Source organism: Diabrotica undecimpunctata, chromosome 2 (assembly GCF_040954645.1).
Source record: "Diabrotica undecimpunctata isolate CICGRU chromosome 2, icDiaUnde3, whole genome shotgun sequence".
NCBI lineage: Eukaryota > Metazoa > Arthropoda > Insecta > Coleoptera > Chrysomelidae > Diabrotica > Diabrotica undecimpunctata.
In genome coordinates, this window is record NC_092804.1 from 42,933,433 (window position 1) to 42,947,511 (window position 14,079).

General features: G+C 31.5%; 1 protein-coding gene across 1 annotated transcript in view; it reads left to right on the forward strand.

Annotated features, from left to right (window-relative positions):
* The first annotated feature begins 8,152 nt into the window (after positions 1-8,152).
* The window catches only part of LOC140434462 (uncharacterized), a 271,759-nt gene continuing 265,832 nt past the window's right edge, over positions 8,153-14,079 (forward strand). Inside the window, exon 1 of the mRNA XM_072522754.1 lies at positions 8,153-8,319. The gene's annotated coding sequence lies outside the window, so the exon portion shown is untranslated. The remainder of the gene's footprint in view (positions 8,320-14,079) is intronic.

A 14,079-nucleotide genomic window follows, 5' to 3' on the forward strand; every position in this document is an offset into this window, starting at 1 on the left:
AGGGTGAAATCGAAACGTCAAATATACCGTTGACCGTTGTGTACACGTTGTGTTCCACAACAGCTGAATTTTCGCATTGACCAAGGCGACGATACTTACGCATAGTCAAAGGAGTATTTACGTTTTGTACACTGAACCACAATTATTGGTAAATTCCTTGAGTGGAAAACGATTAGAAAGGGTAAGGTTTTAACTTTTGATTCGCATTGTTGGTCGATATTGCGGTTAACTCTTTTCGCAATCTGCTATCTGTTTGTTGGATTCTATTTCTATGGTGAACTGAATCTAAGGGTTTAGTATACGACACAACGACACAAACCAACCTATCGTTCAACTGACAAGAACCACGTGTTCAAGTCGAGCAAGGAAACATGTTGCTCTTTAAGTACTGAACTCGGTTTATTAGTCTAATTTATTAATTTTATTTATCATAAAAATGTTTTAACACTTAGTTTATTTCATCTTTATTTCCACTTATTCTAATTTATTACAGTCTTCTACACTTATTCTAATTCACTAAAAAAAAACACAATAATTTATATTAATTTATTATATAACTTATTCGATACAACAATTTATTTTCGACTGTCTCACACAATGAAAATTCCCGTATTTATACCAAACAGCCGTTAGTTCTGGAATCCCCTCGAAGCCGACAGATGTTGACCTGAATTGGCTCGAACACCATGGAGGAAGACCGGTCTCATCGTGGCTCGCAGCGGTGTGGACCTTTCTCGAAGAAAAGGGGGCGCCAGACAGGTTTCAGGGAATCTACGAGAACATTCTTATTAGAATAATAACATGTTTACAGGTTAAATATGAAAACATAATTTATCGTAACAATATTAACATTTACAACCATTGTCATCGACCTAGGGTCGCATTATAATTTAAATTTAAATATGTAACCATATATTGATGTCTCTACTACAATTTCAGTTTTAGCAACAAGTACCAAAAGAAGGCGACACTTTTAACAAGTTTTAATTAAATGTTTTTATACCAATATACAAATTTTGAAGTTTTTTACTTCTGTATAAGTTTTTTAACTATGGTATACAGCCAACTACTGGGATTTTCAAATTAATTTTTATATTTTTCTTTGTTCGAGTCTCATCTCCCATAATATGGTCTTCCTTTCTGGGGTTCCAGTACAGCTGCCCAATCTGATGTTATTTTTAAATTACAAAAAAGAGCAATACGGTATCTTTTTGCCTCAGTAGAATAACACATGGACCGGATGCTCTTTTGGAAAGCATAGTGAATATTTTTAATAAATGCTTAATTGAAGGCCAAACGATTCCAGACGATTGGAATTTGGCCCACATTAGCCCCATTTATAAAAAGGGAGACAGAAAAGAATGCGGAAATTATAGAGGCATTAGCGTAACTAGCTCGCTGGGAAGGTTATATGGTCGTATATTGAAAAGAAGAATAGAAGAGGAGTATAAAGAAATTGAAGAACAAAGCGGCTTCAGAGCAGGAAGATCGTGCGTGGACAACACATTTACCCTTCAACAAGTAATTGAAAAACGAACAGCTCGAAACCTCCCTACGCATCTGGTATTTATAGATCTGGAGAAGGCTTATGATACAGTTCCTTTAAAACTCTTATTTAGTGTCTTGACGAAAACGGACCTTAGTAAAACATATCTAAAAGCAATACTGAACATCTATAAATGTCCTCAAAGCACTGTAAAAACAGGAAATACTTTCTCAAGGGTATTTACAGTAACGAAAGGCTTGAGACAAGGATGTTGTCTTTCCCCCACCCTATTCAAAATATATATCCAAGAAGCACTGCACCAGTGGAGACAAAAATGTGCGGGAATGGGGTTGAAGCTTAACAACCATTATCTGACAACGCTGTTATTTGCAAATGATCAAGTACTAATTGCAAGCTGTGAAGAAGATGCAGATTATATGCTTAGAAAGCTCAAAGATGAATACGAAAAATGGGGGATGAGTATGAATATGTCTAAAACAGAATATATGCGAATAGGCAATGAAGACGAAGACCCGGATTTGGAAATTAGACAAATGAAAAGGTGCTACGAATACAAATATTTGGGAAGTATTATCTGCAGTAAAGGAACAACGGAACGAGATATAGACTATAGAGTGCAACAAGGCAGGAAGAGTGTTCAAATTCTGAATTCGATACTTTGGTCCAACAAAGCTACTATGAGAACTAAAATGACAATCTACAAAGTAATTGTAGAGCCCATTCTTACATATGGAGCAGAATGTTGGCAAATGACAGTAAAAGGAAAGAAAAAAGTTGACACGGTTGAAATGGACTACCTAAGAAGAGCTTGCCGTATATCAAGAGTAGAACGTATACCTAATTCTGAAATTAGAAGAAAAACAGATAGAGTACATACAACTTCTGAAAGAATAGAAACTAGACAGTTAATATGGTATGGACACGTACAGAGGATGGACGACAACAGATGGCCAAAAAGAGCTATGGAATACAATCCAAGTAATAGAAGGAAACGAGGAAGACCAGCCAAGTCTTGGATACAAGGTGTTATGGAAACCATGAAAGATAGAGCCATTGATGAAGACACCTGGAGAGATAGAAAAAGATGGCGATCGAAATGCGGGAAGCGGCAGAAGCTGTAGGATCCCCGCTTATATATATATATATATATATATATATATATATATATATATATATATATATATATAGAATAACACATTGCAAAAGCTACTTCAAAAATCAAGTGATTTTAACTTTTTCCTCTTTATATATTTCAGAAACTTTTTGCATAATTCGTAAACACCTACATGTTTTTCCAGCAAGACCTAATCATGACTACTCCTTCAGAAATTTAACTTTGATGTGTATTTACCGATTCCGTAAACTGAGTTAGTAAAGAAATCTATATTATATTCGCCAAAAAATTTTAAACAACCATCTCCCTTTGCAACTTAAATCTGCAACTTCTTTCCTTAAGTTCCGTAAAATGACAAAAGCCTATCTATCTATAATATGTATTGTTACGATAAATAATGACGCATAATATCTAAACTGTAAATATCCTTTCTCATTCAAGTATTTTCCAGATCATATACCTGCCGGCAGAAACTTATAGTAAGAAGATCCACGGGTCCCTTACGCTAAAAGACCTGTTTGGCTCCACAACGATGGAGTAAGTTCTGGAAGGTTAACGCCGCTTCGAGAATAACGGTTGTTTAGTATAAATATAGAGGAAGGAACCTTTTATTTAAGTTACAGTTAGTTCTAGTTTTGAAGTCGAGTTTTTAGTTCGAATATAAATGTAAAAATAAATTAAATATTGTAATAAAGACTTTAATAAACTTGTAAGTGTTATAAATGTAGAACCTTTGATAATAAATAAAGACAATAAATTAGATTAATAAAAATACTACAATATCATATTATAATAATTAATATTATATTATTCAGTGGAAGAGTTTCTTAACGAATAACTGAGAAATTCCAGTAGGTTTATGTACAAGTAACTAGAGTGTTTTTGTATATTTTTGGGCATCACATGCAGCAACTTAAACTTATTAGTTCGTAAGGTTTTATTATACAATTTGCAATTTACTTGAATTTTGCAATGGATTGTGTATTTTATTATGTTTTATTCTGTGATATTGACGATTTATGTAATTTTAGTAAATTTTAATTGTTTCAATTTCAGTTGTTATTGTTAATTTTCTTTTTGTAAGCTTTGTCCATAAAATTGTACAATTTTCAGTGACAATAAAGCATATTTTTATTCTATTCTAAGGCAAGAAATTCGAGACTACTACCTATAAATCCCGAAAACAATGTACCAATATAGTAACAATATGTGTGTTGTATATCTTGATATTTTGTGATTGTAAATCCTATTGACCCATTTACGAAATTTTTGTACATACAGTCCAGTAAAATCTAGTATGATCAGGAAGTTACCAATTTGATAGAATCATGTGCATAGAACGTTGCTTGCTTTTACCTAATAATATAACCATAATAATATGACTAAGCTGAACTCATCATCGCACATATAACCTATTAGCCCAGGTTAAAAAAAAGGTGGAAAAATGTTTCGCAGATATCTGAAGCTTTTAAGACATAGGTGGGGGATACTAGATGATGAATAGATGAAAAGATACTCCTAGTTTTACCTTGCGTTTTTTTAAGCAATAATTTATGGTCACAATTTGATTTTTTGTCTATAAATTTTTTCCCTTATATTTTAAATAAACAATATTTATGTCATTTTTTTATGTCAAGAATATCTTTATTTTCCCATTTTTTTAATTAAAATTGATAAATAATTTACAGAGATATTTGCAAAAAAGCATTTTTTTTGCACTAATTTATAAATTTTATTAATTTTTTATTAACAAAATAAAATGGTATTAATACATTTAAACATCAAGGAATTACCATCTTTTAGATTTGTGCGAAATTTCCCCCCGATCAGTCAAATATGTTATAAGTTATTTAATTTGTTTATCCCTAAGGCTAATTATTTAAACTATTGAGCTTGCCCTATGCATGATGCTAGACATATTCAGCAAATTTCATAGGATTCTTTAAGACTTAGACTATCTTAGAAGTTAAATGCATATTGAGTTTTCATCGAAATTATTTACAAAATAAACGTTTGAAAAAGGGGTATGTTTTTTACTTATAAACAATTGTAATAACTTCTATATTTTCCAAGCTACAGACTTGTACGTACAACCATTGGATAGCTGGTAAAAAAGCTCACATTAAAAAATAAAAAACCTTCTATGACCAATAGGAACGAAGTTAGTGACTATTTTAAAAAAAATCATATCTCCATTGTTTATAAACATTAAGAAGTACAATTTGCACAAATTTTGAATGAAAATCTAAACTTTATATTGAAACTTATAGCTATAAAATTTATCTAATTTTTCGAAACGACGGTACTTTCGAAAGATCGACATAGGAAAGTGGAGAGGAGCTCTGTTTCAGCTCCGTTTTTTTTCGGCATCGGAACTTCAAATTGCAACACGTAGGAAAAATTTACATTATCTCGGCTTCCTTTGCAGCTGCAAGCCTCTTTTTTTTATTCTGGGGTAGCTCGTCGAAATATGAATAACTACATAGTTTTCACTGGCCGGAAAATATGGGTAAACTCGGAAAAATTGATTCCATTTGAAATTCACCCTAAATACTTCCTTTTTATTAATTTGCTCGAATAGTCTGTCGCAGTATTAATAATGATGACATAATTTTCACCCCCCATAAATTAAATCTCGGAAAATCCCGGAAAATCAACATATGTTTTTTCATTTTATATCAATGATGTAATAATACTTATATATTTTATAAATTAAATTTCAGGTAATTTTTTACACATATTATTATATTCCTTATATTAATTATAATTGTTTGTATTTTTATAATTAACAATATTGATTTTTATTCTATTTTTCTTACAAATATGATATACAATATTAATCTAATCTGCCTTACTGCTTTGATAAAATAAGTCGATTTTTTCATCACTTGCCTTATTAAATTTTGCAATGTTTATTGAACTTTGTTTTTTTTTTATTTTCTTTACATACATTGGTTTAAAAGTTAAAATTTGGTTCATTTATTCGACTTCACTGTCAGGTCTGAACCTTTTTGTTGCAGGTTGTTTGTCTTCACTTATTAAGTCAGTCTTTCCATACATTAACATATTAATGGGCGATCTTAATGCCAAGGTGGGTCAAGATAAGGTAGGAGAACAAGTAGGAAAATATGGGCTTGGAAACAGAAATGACAGAGGAGATTGATTGATTCAATTTTGCCAAAGTAAAGACTTCGTAATAACAAATACCTTTTTCAAATTACCTCCTCGACGGTTATATACATGGACATCTCCACAACATACCAAAGAAAAAATAGTGAGAAATCAAATAGACTACATTATGATAGCAAGAAGGTATCATAATGCTGTTAAATGTACTAAGACGTACCCAGGAGCTGATATAGGCTCAGATCATAACCCGGTAGTTACTGTGATAGAGGCGAGACCAAAAAAGATTAGGCACTAGATTTAAATAAACTTAGAAACAAAAATATACAACAAGAAACAGGAGAAGAAATAAATGAAAACCTCCGTTCAGTGCAGCAACAAATTAACGATACAAACAACGTTAACCAAAAATTAAAGTACATAAATATAGCTCAGCAGGAAAGAAACATCTTACAAAAACAACAACAAAGAATAAGGGATGGATGACACAAGATATACTAGACTTGATGAAACAAAGAAGAAAGATGAAGAATTACCCAGACAAATACAAAGAAATAAATAAACACATAAAAAAGAGAATAAAAGAAGCCAAAGAGGAGTGGATTAAAGAACAATGTGAAGAAATGGAAACCTATGAGAAAAAGTACGATGCGTTCAATATGCACAAAAAAGTAAAAGAGATACCAGGAAGCATAACGAAATGCCAAATAGGTAAACTTAAAGACAAAGATGGAAATCTTATTGTAGATCTAGAGAATAAAAAAAAAGATGGACAGAATACCTGAATGAATTATTTGAAGGCGATAGAAACAACTTAACTCATATAATCAATGCAACTGGGCCAGACATATTGAAAGAAGCAAATGGACCTGATGAAATTCCTACAGAACTGTTGAAGCTTTTGAATGATAAATCCGTAACCATAATATTAAATTTTGCAGCGAGGAGCTAAAACAGTTTCCCCTCCACTTTCCTATGTCGATCTTTCGAAATTAACTTCGTTTAGAAAGGTTTTAAGTTTCGAAAAATTGGATGAATTTTATAGCTATAAAATTCAATATAAAGTTTAGATTTTCATTCAAAATTTGTGCAAATTTTACTTCTTAATGTTTATAAACAATAGAGATATAATTGACAAAAAAATTGTCGCTAACTTCGTTCCTATTGTTCATAGGTTTATTTTTTTTTGTTAAATGTGAGTTTTTTTACCAGCTATCTAATGGTTATACGTACAAGTCTGTAGCTTGAAAAATATAGAAGTTATTGCAATTGTTTATAAGTAAAAAACATACCCCTTTTTCAAACATTTATTTTGTAAATAATTTCGATGAAAACTCAATATTCATTTAACTTCTGAGATAGTATAAGTCTTAAAGAATGCTATGAAATTTGTTAAATGTGTCTAGCATCATTCATAGGGCAAGTTCAATGGTTTAAATAATTAGTCCCAGGGATAAACAAATTGAATAACTTTTAAACTATTTGACCGATCGGGGGGAAATTTCGCACAAATTTAAAGGACGGTAATTTATCAATGTTGAAATGTATTAATAACATTTTATTTTGTTAATAAAAAAATTAATTAAATTTATAAATTAGTGCAAAAAAACTGCTTTTTTGCAAATATCTCCGTAAATTATTATCAATTTTAATTGAAAAAACGAGAAAATAAAGATATTCTTGATATAAAAAAATGGTATAAATACTGTTTATTTAAATTATAAAGGAAAAAACTTATTAGATAAAAAATCAAATTCTGACCATAAATTATTGTTTAAAAAAACGCAAGCTACAAATAGGAGTATCTTTTTATCTATTCGTCATCTAGTAACCCCCTCCTATGTCTTAAAAGCTTCAGATATCTGCGAAACATTTTGCCGTGAAATCGATGATTTTTGTATAACCAGACTGAGCTATATAAGCAGCTTATTTCCATAGCTCATGTGATTCCCGGATATTGTATCCTCATTGTCCTAATACCGATCTGTCCCAATATACTAGGGTTACGCAGAAACCTTTATTTTTTCCATGATATCTTTATATTTTTAATATTTTTATGTACTATCAGAAATTTTTGTGATCTTTAGTAATGAACTATGTATATATTTTTAATTATGCGAATTCAAAATTAGTAATTTTATTCGACTACGTGGTGGAAGTATAATAATTATCGTAGTTTCAATGTCATTCGAAAAGAAAATACAACCCTAACTATTTTTAGTTTATCCCACAATTTATTGACAAAACAAACCACGCAAATCCTAAATCAAAAGAAATACGCCGGCAAATATCGTACACGCTACATTACCCCACGTTATAAAAATCAATAGGAAAGCTCAGAGAGAACACGTAGTGAAATGTTCCCCTCCAGAGGGCGCTAAATCGCGTTTTCTTCCGCGTGCGATTTTATCAATTATTATAAGAAAACAACCCCGCCCGACCAAAATGTAATAAAGATACTATTTTCGTTTAATAAATAATTAAATCATCGGTTGTGACTGCTAAATTTTGTTGATAGTGTTTATGAGAGTGTTGTGTAGTTAAATTTTTGTGTTTGTATAAATTGTTTAAGGTAAGGAGGTCATTTCAAAATAGTTAATACGAAAATTGTTTTTAAAAGTTTTTTAATGTGATGTAATAATATAGATAAAAAAAGCTCAAAAATATGTATGTGTTTTGTTGACGAGATAATCGAATACATGTGTTTGGAATTCAGTAATACAAAAAACAGTAAATGTAATCAATACTAGGAAGACATACCTGTTGTCAACAAAGGACAAATCGATTTCAATTTTTTCGTATAATTTCATTTACATATTTCACATATTGTTGGATATAAAATATTATTTGTTCTTAAGCAATATTTTTATTTTATTTAAAATAAAAACTTCAAACTGCTTTTTACTTGTTCCATTCAAGTGTTACAGAACTAATATTATTTAGGGCACCCAAAATTCAATAATATTTAATTTTAGACTAGATAGTACGATTAAAAACAACATCCTAATGGTAAAATGACATGAGAAATTTGCTTGCCTAAAAGGGAATATAAAAATAAAATTTTGGAAACAAATTTCTTTAGCTTTTTTAAAACTAGATTAGGAGGATATCAATTGGTAAAAATGCTAGATGATACCATGCTAAATAGAAGTGTTATACTAAAGATCTCTTAAACGTGTTCAATAGCGGCTAAGAAAGCTTATCAAAACTGCATTGTAGTCAGATTAGGAACGTATGATAATAATAATAACAAACCTTCTTGTTATTGCTTCAATAGAAGTGTAGATGTTAAGTCAACTCTTTTGAGTTTTACGCATACAAGAAAGTAGTACGCTCAAAGATTTTCTCTACCTAAAACAGTATTCTGGGTGCCTTAAAACAACCTCGATTAATATTCCCGTCATTCTTCTTCTTACTCTTTATAAGCAATTCTGCTTGTTAAGGTTAAGGCTTGTGTGAATGTTCTCACTACATTTTTTTCTATTTTGTGTCCATTTATTTATATACTGTACGTTACATTTTTTTCTTATGCCTTCACTTCTCTTTCGATCTCTCAACGTATTTCTCGTAATTCTTCTCAGTACTCTCATTTCTGCCGTTTCCAGTAGCCTTTGCGTTGTGGCTGTATCAGGTTTTGTTTCTGAGGCATATGTTATTATTGGTCTTACACTGGCTTTTTTAATGTGTCTGTTTCGCCATATAGTGTCGTTAAGGCATCCTGCCAGTCTATTAGCTTTTTGTACTTGATCTCTTACTTATTTGTCCAGGTCTCCATAGCTAGACAGTGTAATTCCCAGGTTTTTTATTTCCATTACTTGTTCAATACTAATGCCATCAATTTCTATTTTACATCTGGTTGGTTCTTTGCTGAATACTATTGTTTTAGCTTTCTGAGATGAGATTGTCATATTAAATTCTTTTGCTATGTTAAATCTATGGACCAGTTTTTCCAGACTTTTTTCATCTTGAGCTATCAATATTGCGTCGTCTGTGTAACAGAGTATTTTTATTTCTTTGTTTTCCATTCTGTATCCTCTTCCTTTGTTAAGGCTTTTGATGATTTCATCCATGATCAAATTGAAGAGCATGGGGCTCAATGAATCCCCTTGTCTTATTTCGTTGCCTATTTCTATAGGTTCTGTAAGATCTACATCTATTCTGACTTCCATTTTGTGATTTTGGTAGATGTTTTCGATAATTTTTATAATATTTAGGAGAACTACTTTATTATACAGAAGATGGATTACATCTTTGAGTCCTACTCTGTCAAACGCTTTCTTTAGGTCAATCAGACACAGAAATGCTGGTCTATTATACTCTAGTGATTTCTCAGTAATTTGCTTTATAACGAATATTGCATCTGTACACGATCTTCCACTACGAAAACCCTGTTGTTCACCTGCTAACCTTATCATCTGATTTAATAGCACTTGTAAAATTTTAGTTGTAAGTTTTAGCGTAGTATTTAACAATTTTCTGGCTGTTTTTTATCTCCTTTTTTGAATAATAGAATTAGTTGTCTCGTTCTCCATTCTTTCGGTATTTTATTGTGTTTTATAATTTTATTAATTAGTGTTGCTAATTGTTCTGTCATTGCTGATCCACAATATTTCAGTAGCTCGTTTGATATCCCGACTTTACCTGCTGCTTTTCTGTTCTTCGGGTTTTCAAGTGTTTTCCGAACTTCCAGTGCATTTATATTAAGTTTTTCATTTGTGGTAATTTCTGATGTTCCCGGTTCTAGCGTCGTTTGTTCTTCCTCTGCATATAGTTTTTTTAGGTAGTCAATCCACGTATCCTTTTCTATGTGTTTTGGTTCTATTAGTTCCTTTACCTCTGTTCTTAGACCTCTTATGAAGCGCCGTATTTCCTTTTGCACACCGTAAAAATTATATTCCATTTCTTTCACAAAGCGTTCCAGTAATCATTTTTTATTTTTCTTACAAGTGCATGTGTTTTGTCTTGTAATTCATATTCCAGTCCGACTGACAAAATTCGGGAATTTTGGAATGGTCGCGAAACTCTAACCTAATTTATATTTAAATGGGAATAAGCCACAATTAAAGGTTAAAATACGTTTATTAATAAACGTATTTTAACCTTTAATTGTGGCTTATTCCCATTTAAATATAAATTAATTTAAAATGCCACAAGAAAATAACTTCAGAACAATATTAAGAAACTCTAACCTATCAAATCATTTGTGATGTTTTAAAACCTTGACACGTATAATTAATGAAATAACGTCATTAAAAATAAATACAAATACAGGTAAAGATATACAATCATTAAATAAACCAGACATCTTAGAAGTAAACTAATTTGGCGTTAATAACAATAGCCTATTATGATTATATATCTGTTTACGACATTCTCCGTTATCTTCCAATTTCCAAACTCCTACATAATTGGTCTTCCCGTAAGTCCTAATTTTTTATTCAATTTCTAGCCTGCAGCTCATTCTGAATCTTTATGGTCATTTTTTTCCTGTCGATTTCCATTCCAGGACTTGTTTTGTGATTATATCTCTGTTCAAGCGCTTGAACGTGACCATATACCAGCTGCTTGTTTTTGATTTCCTCTATAATTGTTTCTTTAATTTTCATTATTTATTGCACTCTTTCGGTTCTTTTTCTGTTTTAGATATTCGTATGGGTCTCGTCTAGAAGTCCATTTCTCTCGCTCGCTTTCAGCATTTCCATCGTGTCATTTAATATCCATAACTCACCGCCGTATCTAGTACATATTTCATATACAACTAGGTATATATGTAGTATTATATATTATTGATGATTTGACCCCATAAAACGCCATTTGGGAAACTTATGTCTTTCCGTCCAAGAGAATTTCTTTGCTGGATCGTCCCATCCAGTGTTCCGTTCTGTGAAAGTGTTACCTTCAAATAGTTATTATGTACAAACTCTTATTTTCTGTTCACTTTATAATACCAATTGTTATAAATGTTGCGTCTTCTATATAGCATTCATTGTGTTCCTTATAGTCGATTCACGGAACTAGGAAATATGTTGAGAAAGTCATTGTCGGAAACAAACAATTCCTACAACAACAAAAAAAAAAGATTTATAAAACTTTTCTTGCAAATTCACGTGAATCTTATGTATTTTTTGGGGCTAAAAAAGGTCTGAAATTAGGTTTTACGTATCACTCACAGCTTTCCCACAATATGACACTGGTTTATTCTACAATATAATAATTTGAAAAAGATAAAATATCTAAATACATTAAAATGATACACTATTAGAATAATATCTTATATCTAATTCTTATCTTGTAATAGGATAGGTCTGTACAATCATTTCAGGAGTCAATCCTTTTGTATTTTCTTTCACTTTTTTCTGTAAAACTTCTCAAGTAGCTTTTCTCCTATGCAAGGCACTCTGTTGTTCCCGATAAAATGACCAACAGTAATCATCCATCATGTTGGTGTTCCAACGTCCCTGGTATCGTTTCTCCATCACCTTGATATCCTGGTGGGATCATTCGCCTTGTTCTTCACTGACATCGCCCAGATTTTCAGGGAAAAAGTCAAGATGTTTATGCAAAAATGAATTTTGAGGTTCATTAGACATCCCAAATCTTTTAACTTATCTAATAAATTATCTAGTATAAGCTCGTAGTTAAGGTGTTTCACATTATCTAAAAACTTGGTTACAACTTTTTTAAATGTAATCCAAGCTTCTTTTTACTTAGTAGTCATGTTGGTTTCAAAGGTGGAGTCGAACATCAGTTTACGAATATCTGGTCCAACATAAACACTTTCTTTCAATTTGGCTTCTGATAGATGGGGAAACTTTCTGCTCAAGTACTTGAAACATTCTCCATCTTTAGGCAGGGCCCTGAAAAACTGTTTCATTAAGCCTAACTTAATGTGTAGAGGTGGAAGAAGGATATTTTTTCTATCTACCAAAGTTTTGTACAAAATGTTCTTCTCGCCAGGTGTTAAAACATTTCTTATAGGCCATTGTTTTGTGGACCAGTGTTTATCTCTTGCTCTACTGTTTCATTCACAAATAAACATGGAAACTTTGTAAATCCATTTTGTTGACCAAGTAACATGCAAACAACTCCAAATAAATCTCCACAGATCATCCAATTGTGAGCTGACCAGCTGATTTTCTGTAGAATTGTGTTAAGATTTTCATGTCTCTTTCATATGGACTGAATGAGCAATAGGAAGTGAAGCATTGTGTAAGAGTACAGCTTTTAAACTTGTTTTTGAAGCGTCTATAAAAAGCCTGTAATCATCCTTATTATACTCAATAACAAACACATTCATTAAACCACCAATATCGTGACAGTACACCAAATCCCCTTCTTGCCTAAAAAACTGAGCAAGCTGTTAATCTCTGTATCTATACTTGTAAATAGATGTACCAGGACAACAAATTCTTTTTTTTTAATCTTGAAGCAAGCAATTCTGATTTTTCCTTTATTAAACCCAAATCTTTAACTAGAGTCACTGCTTAAGTCATCTAACTCAGCTTGCGTAAACAACTGTGATTGTAAATTTTCTGAAGGACACTGAAATTTACGATCATTTCCTGGACCACTTTCATCAAATTCTGATTGACTAGTATTTAAAATGTCATCAATACGTAGATGAGGCTCAGAGACTGGCAGTTCAGGTCCATGCTCTATTTTTTTTCTCAAGTTTTTGCTCTCTCCATACCATAGGCACTGCAAATCTTTTAAAATTTTAAAATATACCTTTTTTACAAAGACAGTAATGTTTCTCTGGTGTTTTTTAATAACAAAATCCCCACATATGTAACAAAATGTATTTGGACAGTTTTTACAACCGTGACTCGCGACTAGCCATACTTAAAAGCGTATGAGTAAAATACTGAAAAGTGGGGTTATGTTTATTAGAATAAAGGAACTATACAGCTGTTAATGAAGAGGAAGAAGAAAAAAGAGTGTTGTAAATTCAATACCAGTGCTACTAACCAAGTAACATTAGATTTCTCTGCTGGTTAAATAAAATGTAATTTACTGATGCCACTAAATGAAATCACTTATTTTTTATCTTATGATCCAGTTTTCAATGATTTTTCTTTTTCTATGTTAGGTAAATCAGTCAATGACCTTAAAATGGTGGGTTCTATTATTCGGAGTCATTGTCTTTTTATTCTTTTCCGCTTTCGTCAGCATACATACGTTGTTTATACTGACATAGCCAAGATGTATCTTCTCTAACTGATCCCAAGCAGCGAAGCCTTCAGCAAATTGTTTGGCGATTTGATCCAGAAGAGGAACTAAACTAATATCAACTGAACACTATAACCTATGGTACTGCATCTGAATCCTTATT